Below are 17,084 nucleotides of genomic sequence, written 5' to 3' on the forward strand. Positions count from 1 at the left end.
CTTATGGTGCCCTACAGTATCAGCAACTGATATATCAATAGAACCCACAACTTTCTGATCTAAAGGTAGATGTGTTACTTGTTGCACTACTGACACTGCTTAGAAAGGCTGATCATTATTGCTCTTTTATAGAATCTCATTGCATTACTGGCAAAGCTAGCTGAATTTGGCAGAAATTAATTAGTACCCTTAACTTGTAGGAGTGACAAAGGGTAGCCATTTGAAATATCAGGATTCACTAGAGCAATATGGAGACTAAATAGCTAAAGATCAGACTTGTATATATCAAGTCTGAGATTCTATTTCTCAGAATATTACCTTTTTTCCAAAGCATGACAATCTCAGAGTTGGTGAGTATAAGTTTGTGGGTGGGGAGCTCCCCACCGCTCGCAAAAAAGAAATTTTAATGAGAAGAATGTTTTAAATAATATAAAACCTCAAAAAGAAAAAGAAAACATAAGGGCAGTTTTTAGGAATATAATTTCTGAGATACAATAATGCAATAATTATTGCTGGAGTTACGCACTGTGCAATAGTTATCCATTTGAGCTTTTTTATTTTCAAATGATTCAGGTTTTGGCCCTAACGTTCTTTGGTAAATTCTAGTTAAAGGCATATCACATCATAGTGGCAGATTTATCAGCAGTAGCAGTCATAGCAGTAAGCACATTTCTTGTTTATTCAGTAGTGCCTATGTTGTTACATACAGAAACAGACCCAAATGCAGTGAATGCAGTGCATGGGCAGACTAAGCAACAGTGGAGCTCAATTTAGGAAGTTTATGGGACCCCCCAAGCCATAACCCTCTTATCATTGAGACCCTCATTGTCCATCCTTACTGATATGCCAAACAACTACACATGTTATAGGAATAGGTTAAATTAGGAGGGAATCTGGACATTCTGTGAAATTCTAGACATTTGAAAGGTATGATGCTAGTATTCTTTAATAAATGCTGATACTGCATTTGTGGCATTGCTCTCAAATGCTGTGCTCAAGAATTCTGGACAAAGGTAAAAATACTGAGGGAACACTGTCAAAAATCAGGAACAATTTTAAATATTACTCTTAATTCACTTAAAAAGTTAATAGAATAAATGGCTGGCATCAATGTTCATGTTTTGAACAATTGGCTTTCTTTGGCTAAGAAAACAAATGTTCTATTTTAATTGTTTGCTTAAAATCAAGGAAGCCTGACTGTTGGGCAAACCTCTTAAAATGGGTTCTAAAATTTAATATATTCACAGTTATAAAATGTCACATTCTATAAATTATTAAACTTGTAATTATTTAATTATGCTATTGATTTCATAGGGACATTCTGAGAATTGTTTTATTGCTTTGTAAGATTTATTTGATATTATAGGCTAGCATAAGATACCGAACTTCAGTCTCCCCATCATCAGATTAATAGCATGTATGCCAAATGTGGCTTATTGTTTTCAAATATATTCTGAAAGAATAAGAGCTATTTCAACAAAAAAAGATACTAAAATATCTCACAAATGGACTGTGCTATAAATCACAACTGAAAGAATTTGTCTGCGGGTTAAGGCAGAAAGTCGTTAATAAGTTTCATCTTGTTATATTAAGTTTGAATGTCTTTGTCTCAGCTTAAACCATGTCAGTCTATGCAAGTCATGTAATCAGACCAATGTTCTCAAATTACTCATGAATGAAGCAGTCATGCCTAGGAGGCTTACCTGACGAACAAATGAATAAATATTTTTCGGTGAGAATTTTTTTTGTCAGACCCTAATGTTGCAGATGTTTTTATATTTTGTTAGCTCTGTTTCCTCTTCTGTTGTCTGTTGTTTAAAATGTTGGCTCAAACTTCTATAGTATACAAAATTTTTCTACCTGGTATACAGAAATTCAGTGCACAAGAAAATGAAGTAAAAATTGCCCACTCACTTTTTTCAAGCATTTCTTTTTCATAAGAAAAATGATAGCAAAGCATATGTAACATTATTTTTTATTTATTTATTTTTAAGTGACATGTTTCTCCTCCTCATTAAGATGCTTATTTGATGCTAAGGTCTATTCTGTCAGACAATGAAGATTTCAGTTCATGGAGCTTAGCAGGTCCTGAGGAAGAGGACTGAGACATATAAACTGTAGAAACCGAGTTATAAGAGAATGACAGGCACCTGTTTGGGACCAGTTCTATTCTAAATAAAATGAGTTACAGAAGAAAGCTACACAGACACACTTATACACATATAGATATGCCCCATGCCCACCCTGGTAATGTGTGGTAACACAAACAGTGTCTCTGCCCCAACACTAACCCTTCACCTTACCGTACAAAAAGTGTTCTTGTAATGCTCCACCACTATTCAGACAAATCTGAGGCTAGTGTTATAGGGGTTTTAGTGTGAAAATCGGAAAAGAAAATAGTTTTCCTTTCGCAAACTTTTGTAGGTTTGACATTTAAGGAGAATGTGTGTGTGTGTGTGTGTGTGTGTGTGTGTGTGTGTGTGTGTGTGTGTGTGTGTGTGTGTGTGTGTGTGTGTGTGTGTGTGTTTGTGTATATAGATATGTATGTATAAATATATATATATATATATATATATATATATATGTATATGTGTGTGTGTGTGTGTGTGTGTGTATGTCTGTATATATACACGTGTCTATTACTAGTGTTAATTTATTGTATATTATTTAATTTGAATAGAATGAATGTATCATATAATTTTGGTATTTCTTCCAGGTATTGATATTCATATTCTTTTAAAATTAATTTGGACCCTTTAGAATGGAAGCAGTTGTCGTAGAAAGTGGATACTTGTCATCACATGTAGTGCACATATACTTTAAATGACAACAATTTAATTGTAACTAAAAGCCTTTGGGTATAAAGTGTCAACCAGACAACCATATGATGGATTTTTATGTAAATCTTGGTCCAGCAAGTCAGTAACACTGTAGATCTTTATCAGCAATCATTTTCACTGTCCTTTTCCCAACTGTTCTGCAACCGTGGAGTTAGTAAATATAAGACAGGAACTGTGCCCCCCCCCCCCATATGAGTGCTATAAGGGAACTTGTTTCCTGCAAAAACAAATGTTTTTGTGATAATTAAAAGTAACACAAGCTCTCATTTATAAAGTGAGCAGCTGTATAGCAATGGGGCCAAATGTACAGCCTGACTTATGAAATACAATGGGGCCAAACATACAGCCTGACTTATAGAGTACATTGGTGCCAAATGTAGAGCCTGGCTTATGGAGTACAATGGAACCAAATGTACAGCCTGGTTTAAGGAGTACAAAGGTATCAAATGTACATCCTAGCTTATGGAGTATAGCACTTTGTTTTGATCTCAGCAACAGCAGTAGTGTAGTACTTCTTTGCCTTAGTTCACAGTTTTTGTGTTGGCTCCTGTATAGGAGTTGGGGGACCACTGCACCCCCACCTTACAGTTTTACCTGTCATGCCTAAAGTCTATTATCACTGCATTCTGTTGAGATTATACTTAACTGCAATAGGTGTATGGTCCAGTGAAAACCTAGCAAAATGCAGAAGGAAATGAGACCTGAAGCAGCTTATTCATGAATCATTCTGTTATGCCGATGCTGTACATAACATAAGTAAGTGAGACCTTGTAAACTGCATATGGAGGTAAGAGCTGCATGAGTAAATCACTAATCTGTGAACACTCTGACATGCTAGTATGTTAATGTAATGACGGTATAAATAAGGGTGACCTGGTGAAATGCATAATTGTAGAAGTGAATAACTCATTAGTGAGTCATTCCATTCAGCTTCATCTTTACCTTCAACTTCCAGTTATATTAAAGCACTTTTTCTCTATGCAGTATGCACAATTCAAAATCAAGCAATGTAAACAGAATGATAACAAAACACATTATTGTAAAAAATGTAAAGTCATATGAAATACAGTTACTCAGGAGCCCATTAATAAAACATTTACAATATAGTGACACAAGAACCCAATAATAAAACTAACAAATACAAAAAAAAATACTTAAAATTACAATAAGGCAGTAGGAAAAGTAAGATGCAATTTAAAAAAGTGGAATCTGCTGTAAAACAATGATATCCCAAACTAAAATATCTAAGCAAAAGTTCAGATAAATGTCCAAATGTCACAAACAAAAATGTAGTATATAATAGTGGAGCATCAGCTAGCTGCATAAATATAAAGAACCAAACAGACAGTGGCAAGGAAATCCAACAAAAACTAACCTCAGTATGAGGATTCCAAGTCTAGAACACTCATAAAACTACCAATGAAGGTAAAAGTAAACAATTTAATCATCAGCAATGGCATACAACAAAACATAAAAGTTAAGCACAATTTTATAAAACATAAGGGTGCTTTTACCCCAAAACCAAACAGGGACTTCAGCCGAACCTAGATTTTTTTTCTTCAGTGTTCAATTTATATAACAAAAATGTGCATCACGTGATTACAAAGATCACCTGACTAATTAAACAATTATAATACTGTGATCAGCAACAAACAACAACAAATCACAATTAACAAAGGCAGGTGGGGTAACACATAGGGATGATATATGTATAAAATATAAAATATGAAATACATATAACACACCTTTTTCTATAAATGTATTTTTTATTTTTTAATATATATATATATATATATATATATATATATATTCATGCATGTGTGTGTATTATATGTTTTAAAATATATTTGTGAAAGCCTTAAATATAATACAAAATGCAAAAAAGTAAATATATATGTATATATGTATATATATATATATATATATATATATATATATATATATTTAATGTAAAAATTAATACGTTAAAAAAAAAAAAATATATATATATATATATATATATATATATATATATATGTGTGTGTGTGTGTGTGGGTCTACTGCTCTACATCGAAAGAACACTTCTTCGAAATAAAGCAGGAGACCCACACTTCAGCAAAAGTTCACCTCAATGAAAGTGCACTTTCACTGAAATCTAGCTCCCCGGGCGACCCAAAAAAAAAAAAAACACTAAAACATGTTTTTGCAGTTTGCAGGGGGGCAAGTCCCCCTGAACACCCCATGTTTCCCCTACTTAAATAAACCAACTCTGAGATCACACTACAGTGGGGAAAAGGGAATATTCCCATTCCACATTGTAGTGCGACTGCTGGAGTCAATGTTTGAATTTCACTACTTCGAACAAGTGGACTTGGTGAAGTGGGTTTGAAGAAGTGAAACTTCAAACATCTGCACGGATCCCATATATATATATATATATATATATATATATATATATATATATATATATATATATAGATCTATATATAGATGCACACACACACACACACACACACACACACACACACACACACACACATATATATTTGATTGGTCACAAGATAAATTGTGAAACTAAGTCTATTGTCTATCTTGCTATTTGTGATAGTTGTCCTGCATACTATGTTGGTAAAACGGACCGTAAGTTTAGGGAGAGGATTTACCAACACATGTACGCTATTAGGAAACAAAAAAATGACAATGCCTTAGCAAAACACATTGACCAACATATAGGACATAAATTTTATTTTATAGCCATCGATCATATTCCACAGAGTAGTAGAGGAGGACCTACATCAATCATATTGGAAACCAGAGAGTTGGAATGGCAAATAAAACTGAATGCCTTCAACTCCCCTGGTTTAAACAATAATTGCAACATCTCTTGTCTACTTAAATTGAAAAGTTACCTTAGATAATTTAATTCGAAGGGAGGTAAATATTGGGTAGCAACCCAGGGGCATAACAAGTGATTCTTTTATCCAACTGCACACATTCACTTCTACGGAAGTGAATTGGGTGCACAATGGTACAGTTGGTGCCTATTACAGTATTCCCACTTCTTTGCCCTTTTGGCCTTTAGTTGTACAGTATAGACCCTAGATAAATATACCAATGCTCAATTAAATATTGAGTTAGGGTACATTAGGGACATGCATCAAGTCATATTTTTATGCCCCTAATTGTATCTAGTTTCAACTAATTTGAATTTAAGACATAAATATATTTTTTATATTTTCTACCTTTATACACTATGGGATATAATTTCTATACTTTCATATCTAAGACGAGGTAATAGTATAGGAGTGAGGCTGACTGATGTACAGTCACTTACTTTAAGACCATATTACATATTGTAGAAGTAACAATTTTATGTATACGGTAGGAAATTTAAGCTTCTGTGCATGAAGCTACTTTTTAAATGGAGGGAGTTGTATGAACTGATAGGACAGTTTCTTTTTAAATTTCTTTTTAAATTTGTATGTTTAAGATATTTTTATAAAGGATGTATGTGTATATAAAATCTTACGGTAAGGAAATGACGTGTATTTTACACAGAGCATGTCCGACTTGTATTGTATAAAGAGCGCCAACATTTGAAAAAGTTTTAACGTTTCTCTGAAGAAGCTATTCTATTTTGACTGGCGAAAACGCTTTGTTATACTGTGGAAGAATAAACTTATTTTGCGTTAAGAACATCGTACACAACTAGTTGGTGTGGTCTGTGGATTGTGGAGCTATAACTGTTTATATATATATATATATATATATATATATATATATATATATATATATATATATATATATATGGGTTAATTTTATAATTTCTAAATACTTAAATCTCAAATTTCAGTATCCTGAAATTATAAAGTCGAACCTTTAAAATCGCGAAAGTGCATAATCGTGAATCTGAATATCTCAAATTTGCGGCTATGGCTTTATGGTACGTTACGTGCGGTGTTCTGAGTGGATGGTGTCTGGTGTTGTGTGTGGATTTCGGTGTAATTTAGGGTAAGTGTTTTTTGAAGGGTTTTGTTTGGGAGTGTGAGTGTGTGTGAATGTGTTCGTCAGTTGTACGTGTGGGTTACAGTAGGCCGGTGAAGGTATGGGTGTGTAAGTGTTGGATGTGTTGGTGTTTGTATATGTGTGATGTTTATGTGTGCGCAAGGAACTATAGAATGTGTGGGTGTGAGTTTCCTTTCTGTGTCTATATGATCTCAGAGTTAGTATATATAAGTATGGGGGTTGTGGGGAGGTGCAGGGGTGCTTGCCACCCTGCTTATATGTAGTGTAGGTTTGTTTGTGTTTTTGTGTTTATGTGTATTTTGTTTGTTGTGGTATGGGTTGGATAATGTATGTGTTGTGCGGTGTATGGTGTGTTTCTGTTCGTGATTTTGTGTTTCGTGAATTTGTAGTTTCGGGATTTGGGACGTTCAACTTTATGGTTACTGAAATTCGGGATTTCAGTATTTCGAGATTATAAAGTGAACCCATATATATATATATATATATATATATATATATATATATATATATATATATATATATATATATATATATACATATATATATATATATATATATATATATATATATAGCGAGATATAGCCGACCTTAATTTCAAAACAGGAAGGATAGAAATATTTTCACTAATCCCAGGGGGTATAGTAGCATTTAATTTTAGTTGCCACTGTATTTCCCTATACTCAGTATGGGTCTCCCAAGCTCTCCTCCTCCTGGGGTTCCAAGGAATAATTTCCAAAACGCCAAATAAAAATGATGTAAAGCCATTACAAGAAGCTGAATGTTTATACAAAGCATTATTATTATTATTATGTTTTATTTCATAAAGATGTTCATTTATGCATTTTTTAATGACTTTCTTTTTCCCGGCATAAAAAGCAGGGCATTTAGTACACCTTGCTATATAAGTAAGGCCACTGGTGTTGCAGTTACCACTTGGTAGGGACAGATTTTGTCCAGCTATATCATTTAATTGTATCTCGGGATCTTCCAAAATATACTTGTATTGTCTGCATGATCCACACTTCTTTGTACTTCTCTTTACATTTCCAAGGGAATTACTTGTTTCCTTTTCCAAAATACCTTTCACATTAAACATTGTTTTATACACAGAAATTAGTTTCTTTCCAAAAACCATTAATAGGTCATCATTAGCCCAAAAAATAGTCCAGTTTTGTTCAACAACATTTCTGATTTTGCCCTTGTTGATCCTATAAGGAAGTACTAATGGCCTTTCAAAATTATTAACACATGAAATGTTTGAATCCCCTTCCAAATCCCCTTCCAAATATTCTAAACAATGGGATGGCCTAAAAGGGGTATAACCCCCCCCTATCCTGCATCACCTCCATTTTAAAAGACCTCACAAAGGGAATTGGATATCCCCTATCAAAAAACATTTTTTTGAAATGTTGGCTTCTTCAGTAACTTGTTCTTTATTAGAGGTCACTGTAGTCACTCTAATAAATTGGCACTTTACCAAATTTCTCTTATAATGTGGGGGGTTAAAACTATCAAAATAAAGATAGAGAAGGTAAAATTCTTATAAATTACTGATTCAAATTTCCCATTTTCAACATAAATAGTTGCATATAAATAATTTATTCTTTCAGGATGGTATGTATAAGTAAATCTTAAAAAAGTAGTGATATAAATTCATTCCAATTCTTGGGCCTCTACTCTTTAATATCTTCACCAACTCCCTCCACTCCTCTTGTCCTCATTCTAACATTGTCCAATATGCAGATGACTCTACGGTCATAGCCATTGCTAATTCCCCCTTATAACTCCTAACAAATACCCAGACATCTTTCAACTCAGTAGAGACATGGCTCACTAATAATCAGCTCATCCTCAACCCTAAGAAAACAAAATTACTACTCTTTCTACCTAAATCTGCAAACCACATTAAACTTTCTTTCTCCATAAGGTCCCTAAACAATACTCCTATAGAAGTCAAAACTAGCACAAAACTCTGTGGCCTTACCATTGATGACCAAATAAAATTAGATCTTCACATTAACAATTATATAAAAAAAAATACCAAAAGCTAGGACTATTGCACAGGAACAACAAATTCCTAACTACTGAAGCTAGGATTTCTCTTACCCATGCCTACCTTCTACCATGCTTAACCTATTGCTCATAAATACTCACAAATCTGAACTGCTCCCTACTTACCAAATTAGAATCAACCTACCACAAAATAGCTAGATTTGCAGCTCAACAAACATATAAATCTCACCACTGTCTCTCCCTAAAATACCTGAAATGGCCCAAACTATCTCACCTGTTCCTAAAATCTCAACTCCAAACCACACATTCTATCCTATATCAGCCTGATTTTTGCCCAAGTCTATCTTCTCTCATTTCTCACTACCAGACTTCTCCAAAGCTCAACCCAAGACCTACAAAAAAAATCCATAAACCCAAATCCAACACAGGGTACAACTTATGTAGCTACCATCCCTCTATTGCATGGAACAAACTGCCACTAGAAGTAAGGTCCCTGATTCAGCCCAAATAATTTAAGCTAGCAACCAAAGACCAATTTAAAAAAAACACTGGTCCTGCCATTGTACTCACCCTCCCTGATTATTACCTACCTTTTATAGTGCAGTCAAACTAATTTACTAAAACGTACCATTAACTACTTCATCCTATGCTTCCTATGCAACCTCCAAAGCTTCATCTATACTCTGCTCCATTCAATTCTTATGTAACCTTTTAAGTTTCTGCTACTCTGCATATAAAATCTCATATTTACTCAAGTATCTTTTTAAACCAAAACATACAACTTATTCTACTTTTTTAACATTCTCCTTTTTGTTTATAGTACTGTTTTGTCAACAATATACATCCATGTAGCTTAAGTATTTTAACTATCAAAATTCTCTATTGCTATTTTTATTGAAATGTATCTGTATTGCTATTTTTATTGCATTCTATATCTTTGGAGCTTTTCTCCCCAGGCCTCCACTGAAAAAGGGCAATAACTCAGCTGGACAATCCCAGTCAAAAAATGTAAAATAAATCAATAAAATAAATGAATGTATTAAATCCACTGAACTAGTCCAAAGAATAAAATATCATCAAGAAACCTAAGGTAAAGCTTACAAAAAGAAAAATGTTTAACAGTAAATATAAAATTGGTCTCCCAGAACCACATTAATAAATTCACATAGCATGATGTACAAGGGGTACCCATAGCTATAACTTGTACTTGTCTATATGTTTCACCTTCAAAATATATAAAAGTATTAGATAAAACTAAATCCATTAAGTTTTCTAAAAGGAAAATTTGATCCCCATTTAGACCAGAAAAAACTATTAGATCTTCATTAAAAATTCCAAACCTTGATCTTTAGGAATACAGGTAAATACATTTTCCACATCAATTGTTACAAAAAAGAAAGAATCACACATCTCTAGAATAAATCAACTAAAAAATCCCAAGAGTCCCTTACAATATGTTTAATCTTTTGACTGTAGGGTTTTAATAATCTATCAATATATACCCCCAATGGATTAGTCTTAGAACACTGAGCTGATACAATTGGTCTCAAAGGGAAAGTGTATATATATTGAAGGTATAAAGGCTGTAATGTTGTTCAAAAAATCATATTCTTATTTTGAAATAAGTTTGTGGAGTAAACAGTCTACAAGAAACAAATCAATTTGCTGATAAGCTATACTGATTTCATTATGAGAAACTGCACAATAAACTCCTTCATCTTGTAAAATGTTATACATTCAACCCATAGAATCTATGGTATCAAACACTACTGCCCCACCTCCCATATCGGGTTTTATAATGTATATCTCTCTGTTGGTCATAAGAGAATCCAAAAGTTCTTTCTCTTCCTGTTTTAAATTGTGAAAACTCCTTTGCAAACCCACCCTCTGTATCTTATGTATATCTATTTCACAAGCCTTTTAAAAGCTGCTATGAGTGAGTGTAAGGGGGAGGGGATTGTATAAACTCTTCTTCTTGAATTTCTGAATAGTCGTAGTATGTTTACCATCAAACTGGAGGGTCAAGTTCAACTTTCTAGTAAAAACCTTGGGGTCAATTAAAAGCTCTACTATATTCATTCTTTTACTAGGAATAAAAGTGAAGCCTTTTTTAAAAAGAGAAATGTGTAGAAGTTATTTGAATTGAACTATAATTAAAAATCTTAAAATTATCTTTTGTGAATAAAATGTCTGTATAGTCTGAAACAATGTCATTAAGGTCAGAACTGTAAATTTCTAATTCCAAGACTTTTTCTTCCCCTGACCGCAATAATTCCATTGAGTGTTAGAGGAAATTTTCCAACCATATTGGGTAGAATTCCTGTTCCAAAAATAATTTGATTCCTGAGTTTTCTCAGCTATTCTTTCTGACCTCCTAAGTGGAGGAAAATCTAAAGGGTCTGACGTATAGTTGGAATTATTAATAAGTGTGGTGGAATTTACATTATATGGCCTTTTGACTTCCAATTGATCCTGTGGAATGGAATTATCAACTCTGGAAATGTTACTTAGGTTTTCATGATGAAAATGATAAGAATTAATAATTTTCTACCTTTACTATTAAGTTTACAGTAAGCTGTGTTCTCACAGTAGTCTTTAGCATCCCTTTCAAGTTTTTTCTTTTTCTTATTTTTATAACGTCTACTTGCCTATCAGCATTATTAAAAATGGCATCATATTTTAATTTAAAACAGAAAAAAATAAATAATTTTGCATATAAATGTTTGGTTCATTTCCCTGTTCAACGCCGTTAGGGAATTTTGTATAATGTAAGCCTTTGGGTACACAAGTGTGTTTTGAACATTCCACAAAAAAATCTATTGTTCAGCTGTAAATTCTTTACTTTTAATTTTTTCTCCAAAAGTGCTAAACTGTTTTCAATAGTAGGTGTCTCAGTAGCAATTCAGCAACTAAAATCATCAATAAATATGCAGGGCTTATGTACCCTGTCCTGAAACTTAAATGGTCCACTTAAAGGTCTCCCCTGGTTTACTTGTAAAATGTTCCCATAGATGTTCAAATCTGAAACTGTGGGTGAGTTAACACTGTTTCACTTCCCCCTTTTGAAATGCTGGAAAAAAAGAAACTGTAGAACCTTCGTGTCTACATTTCAAACCAGAAGTTCCATTAAATAAATCCATAGTTAAATGCTGAACCACTTCAGTTAATGGTGTTAAGAGATCCAGAAGCACAGTAAGGTTCTCTGGTGAATGGCAACAGTAACATACTTAATCATGGCATACTATGCAGCTGGGTGGAAACAGTGATGAACCAGAAGCAATGTTCACATCCTCATGCATTGCAATCACATCAGTGGTGTGATTGCAGTGTTCACATCCTCATGCATTGCAATCACATCAAAGGTGTGAACAGAACTGGTGAACCACTGAGAACAATACCCAGAACCAAACAGTTAGGGGCAAAGGAATCCAACAAAACTAATATCTACAGTATGAAGATTCCAAGTCCAGAAAACTCATAAAAACAGCAATGACGGTAAAAGTAAACAATTTTTCACCACCAATGGCATACAAATTATGCACATTTTTGTTACATAAATTGAACAATGAAGGAGAAATCTTGGTTCTGATGAAGTCCTTTTTTGGTTTGGGGATGAAAGTGCACTTACATTTTATAAATGTGTGTTTAACTTTTATTTAATGTTTTCTTGTACACCATTGGTGGTGAATAAATTGTTTACTTTGACCTTCATTAGTGGTTTTATGAGTGTTCTGGACTTGTAATCCTCATATTGCAGTACTTAGTTGCATAAATGCATTTTGTCTGATTTTACTAAATTGCTCCTGTACAACACCATGGCATGCTCAGTCCAAATGCTAAAAAAAAAAAAAAAAAATCAAAAACTTAATGATGACCAAACTTTCCAACTCAGTCATCTTCTGTTCATATTGTGGCATCATCCTTGGCAAAGCTGGAATACTTCTCAGTGCTAGGCACATAGCAGCCTGGGACACATAGTTTGAGAGATCCATCATGTCTCTCTTCATATAGTCCAGAGAGGTATATATCAGGTCATTTATGCCCGCAGAGACTATGACTAAGTTATAATTGTGTTTTCTGTTCAATTACTTGAGTATGTGTGTGTAACATGGCGGATCCTGGCTCTAGATAAACAACTTACTTTCATCTTCTGCTTGTCCAGTCTAGTGACTGGGCTATCTTTGTATTGTACAATGTAGTCCCCTATGACAAGAATCTTGGGTAAATTGTTTAATTGTTTGTTTACCTTATGGACTTCATTTTCAGGGGAAAGGCACTGGAGTACAACTTCAAGAAGGTATATACAGCTATAAAAAGTACTTAAGCACAAATCCTGGAGCAGAATTCACAATATTGGCATTAATTCAATCCAACCACAGATTAAGGTACCAGACTACTTGAATGCAATTTTATGCAGGTATACATACCTCTCAACCTTCCATACACAAAATGAGGAACACCAGCCTTCATAATGTGGAAAAAATGGGCAAAATGTGGAACATATACCTAGGGCTTACTGACAACGTCAACTAGGAGGGTCATAGGATGGTTAAAATATGTTGCCTTTACTTATAAAAAAAGATATTTTAAAGAATTAATATGATTTATTTCTATTTTCTGTGGATAATAGAAAGTGTGCCAGACCCTTTCAATGTGGAACTTCGAGGAACATGAACTTTTTAAGAGCCCAAATGAGGTACATTCCTCGTAATGAGGTAAACTTGAGAGGTATGCAGGTATACACAGCTATAAAAAATACTTAAGGACAAATCCTAGAGCAGAATTAACAATACTGTCACTACAGCAATCCTACCTCAGACTAAGACACCCGACTATGCAGAAATGTACCAGTAATGCTGCAATAAATCATTAAATGAGGCTAAATCACAGTCCTGCCACAGCTGTGAATAAAGCTACAAGATTTACTGAAGCCTTAGACTGGGTTCAAAATACAAAAGCTTTCTTTTATGTGTAATTCTACTTATGGAAATAGAAGTGCAGTATCATGTATAAAAATGCTAAAATTTTGCAGTAATATACATTCTGCCAATAACTGTAAATGAAGCTACAAGACTAAAGTCCCTGAAAAAATAAAACATGCAAACAGATAACTTTTTTTGGATAAGGCATAGACAAAAAGCAGAAAAGTACAAAAAATATTACCACACAGTTCACTATAAGTGAAACTTAAAATATTTAAACAGAATTTAAAGCAAATCTTTTTTCTGCTCTTTTGATGAAAAGCTTGTATCTCACAATTTGAGGCATTCCAGACACCTCAGAATCTTGAAGAAAAGGCCTAATAGTTATCAGAAGTAGGATTTGAATCCATGCCTCCATCTGGAGACCAGAACACATATCAACCATGTAATCTTTAATTTACTGCCTAATAAACTGATTTAACAAATAATTAACTAATACAACTGGTTGTTTATTTAATGATGCTTAAATTAAGAGAGTGGCTTTTTCAATTGTTTGTGTACTCTGACTTTTCTCTGAGTGGCACATCAGACATTAATGCATGGCTGTTCTTAGTTGGTGAAGTGATTTGTCTGGTTCATAGGTTCATAGGTTCATACTAGGCTATCTGCCCTAGGGCATTTATAAGCCTAGCCAGAGTGTGTGTGGCTTTCACCACCCCTTAGGATGAGAATACTATACCCATTAGTTTGCTGTGCCTCTGTCCAGCAGTGACACAGAGATGATTCCCGGGGTAAACCTATGATCTCCCATCCACTCGTCAAGATTTCTCTTGAACAGAGTCAGTGAGGGGCTCTGCCTCACATGGACTGGGATTCTGTTCCATAGTGTAGGGAGTCTCTGGGTGATGAATCTGTCCCTCCAGCACGTCCTATTTATATCCGTGTTGAGGTTTAAGTCTCTTGCTCGTGGCTCTGGTGGATTTGGATTTTTGAGGTGGAGCATGTCCATTAATTCCAGGTTGGACATGGCCTTGTATGTCAGGCACAGATCACCTCTGAGCAGACGGTATGCGACTGAATAGAGCTGGAGTTTCTTCAGTCGGGCGTATGACATATGTTTGAGCCCCTTTATCCTTTTGGTGAGGAACTTTTGGGGTCTTTCCAACTGCTGCAGGTGTCGGGTAAGGTACATTCCGAATGGGGCATTGTACTCAATCATTGGTCTGATAAGTGAAGAGTACAGGGGTACAATGTCCTCTCCTGATCTGGATGTGAATCCCTTCATGATCAGGTGGGCAATGTAGAAGGTCTTCCTAACCACTTTGGCAATGTGAGTGTCAAAAGAGAGGTTACTGTCAACTTGGGTCCCCAGGTCCCTGATAACTTCTTCCGTGTTTAATGGATTACCACCTATGTGGTAATTAGGGGTTACCTTGTTTTTCCCAAAGGGTATGACTATACATTTTTTGGCATTTAGCTTAAGGCCATGGCTCTGGCACCAGTTATCCATTTCTATGAGACCACTCTGGAGGATGTCTGTGTCTGATGGAGTGTCAATTATGGTGCCCACTTTGCAGTCATCTGCAAATTTTGTCAGCCACAATCCCCTTATGTTTGCCTGCACTTCAGAAAAATAAATGCCGAACAAGAGGGGACCCAGGACTGAGCCCTGTGGGACACCACTCGTGACCGGCTTAGAGTCTGACATGGCACCAGCAACTCTAACCCTGTGGGTTCTGTCCTTGAGCCAGTTTGCAACCCATCTTGTGACATATGGGTTTACATCTAAGCTGGTGAGCTTTTCTATGATGCCCGAGTGGGGTATTGTGTTGAACACTTTTGCTAGGTCAAGGTAGGCTGTGTGAACTGCCTTACCCTCATCAATGGCCTTAGTGACTGTTTCGAAAAAGTCGACCAAGTTCAAGAGGCAGGATCTGCCCTTGACAAAGCCAAATTGGGTAGGATCCAGTGTCTGTAGGTCCCCAATGTCTTTATTTATGAGTTCCATTATGATCCTCTCCATAGCTTTGCAGACAAGGCTCGTCAAGCTTATGGGGCGGTAATTTCCAGGGTCCGTAGAAGCACCGCCTTTGTGGAGTGGGACCACAGTTGCCATACGCCATTCTTTGGGTACGTATCCTGTAGTAAGGCTAAGATTAAACAGCAGCCTTATGTGTGGGTTTAGTTCCTCATTGAGTTCGTGTAGCACACAGCCGGGGACACCGTCCGGTCCCATTGATGCTGTGTTTTTTGCTTTAGAGAGAGCAGCTCTCACCTGGGCATCTGAGATGTTTGGGAGGCTAGACTCTGGTGGGATAGATATTTCTCCTTTTGGGGGGTGGGAGGGAAGAAATTTGCACTGAACCTGTCTGCCAGTATGTTGGCAATGTCTGTGGGTTCAGTGATTTTTGTATCATTTTGGACTAATTCTGAGCATATTTGGGAGTTTCCACCCGGGTTTCTAACATAGCTAAAGAAGGCCTTATGATTGTCTTTTGTGTCTTTAGCGATTTTTCTCTCAAAGTTGGCCTTGGATGATTTTATGAGTGATCGTAGTTTTTGCTAGTATTGATCAGAGATGCCTTCCCTTTTAGGGATTTTGCTCTGTCATGTAGTAGCTTTCTCCTCTTGTTGTAGAGTTTGTTTATGGCTGGGGTCCACCAGACTGGGTGCCTGCCTTTGGTGGAAAGGGTCTTGATTTTATTAGGGATTGCTTGATCCATGCATTCCTGGAGGTGCTCGTAGAAGGCATTTGTAAGGGTTTCAGCAGCGTGGGTTGTGGTTTCCACTGGCTCAGGGGCCTTGAAGGATACCACTCCAGTCTTAAGAAGTGTGAAGTTTGCTTTTGAGAAGTTCTTCACTGTGTTCTTTTTTGCTGGGGTTGGGGGCGGGATGTGGATCTCCAGTGAGATTAATTTATGGTCTGATCTCACCAATGAGGGATATACTTCCGGTGTGGAGCATTTTGTCCCCATGTTTGTGATGATCAGGTCTAGTATATTTTCTCCTCTTGTGGGAATGGTGACTAGTTGTTCCATAGCATTTGAGTTTATGAACTCCAGGAACCTTTGGGCTAGGGTGTTGAGGCTTGAGTAACGAATGAGACTCCATCATGCTAACTAGTTATGTGGCCCGGTGTGGTCATCTACAACTTCTTAGAGGGAGGAGTGGCTTTCAGCCACACAAGATTGAGTAATAACAGGTCTGTGATGCCCTTAGGTGTCTGGGGCTGCATGGGTGCTACACTGAATGGATCGGCATGTGGCTTCCATTGGCTGACAAGTCCGGGTAATCCACTGAACCC

The sequence above is a fragment of the Protopterus annectens genome, chromosome 7.part1, assembly GCF_019279795.1.
Source record: "Protopterus annectens isolate FY-2018-M chromosome 7.part1, PAN1.0, whole genome shotgun sequence".
Taxonomy (NCBI): domain Eukaryota; kingdom Metazoa; phylum Chordata; order Ceratodontiformes; family Protopteridae; genus Protopterus; species Protopterus annectens.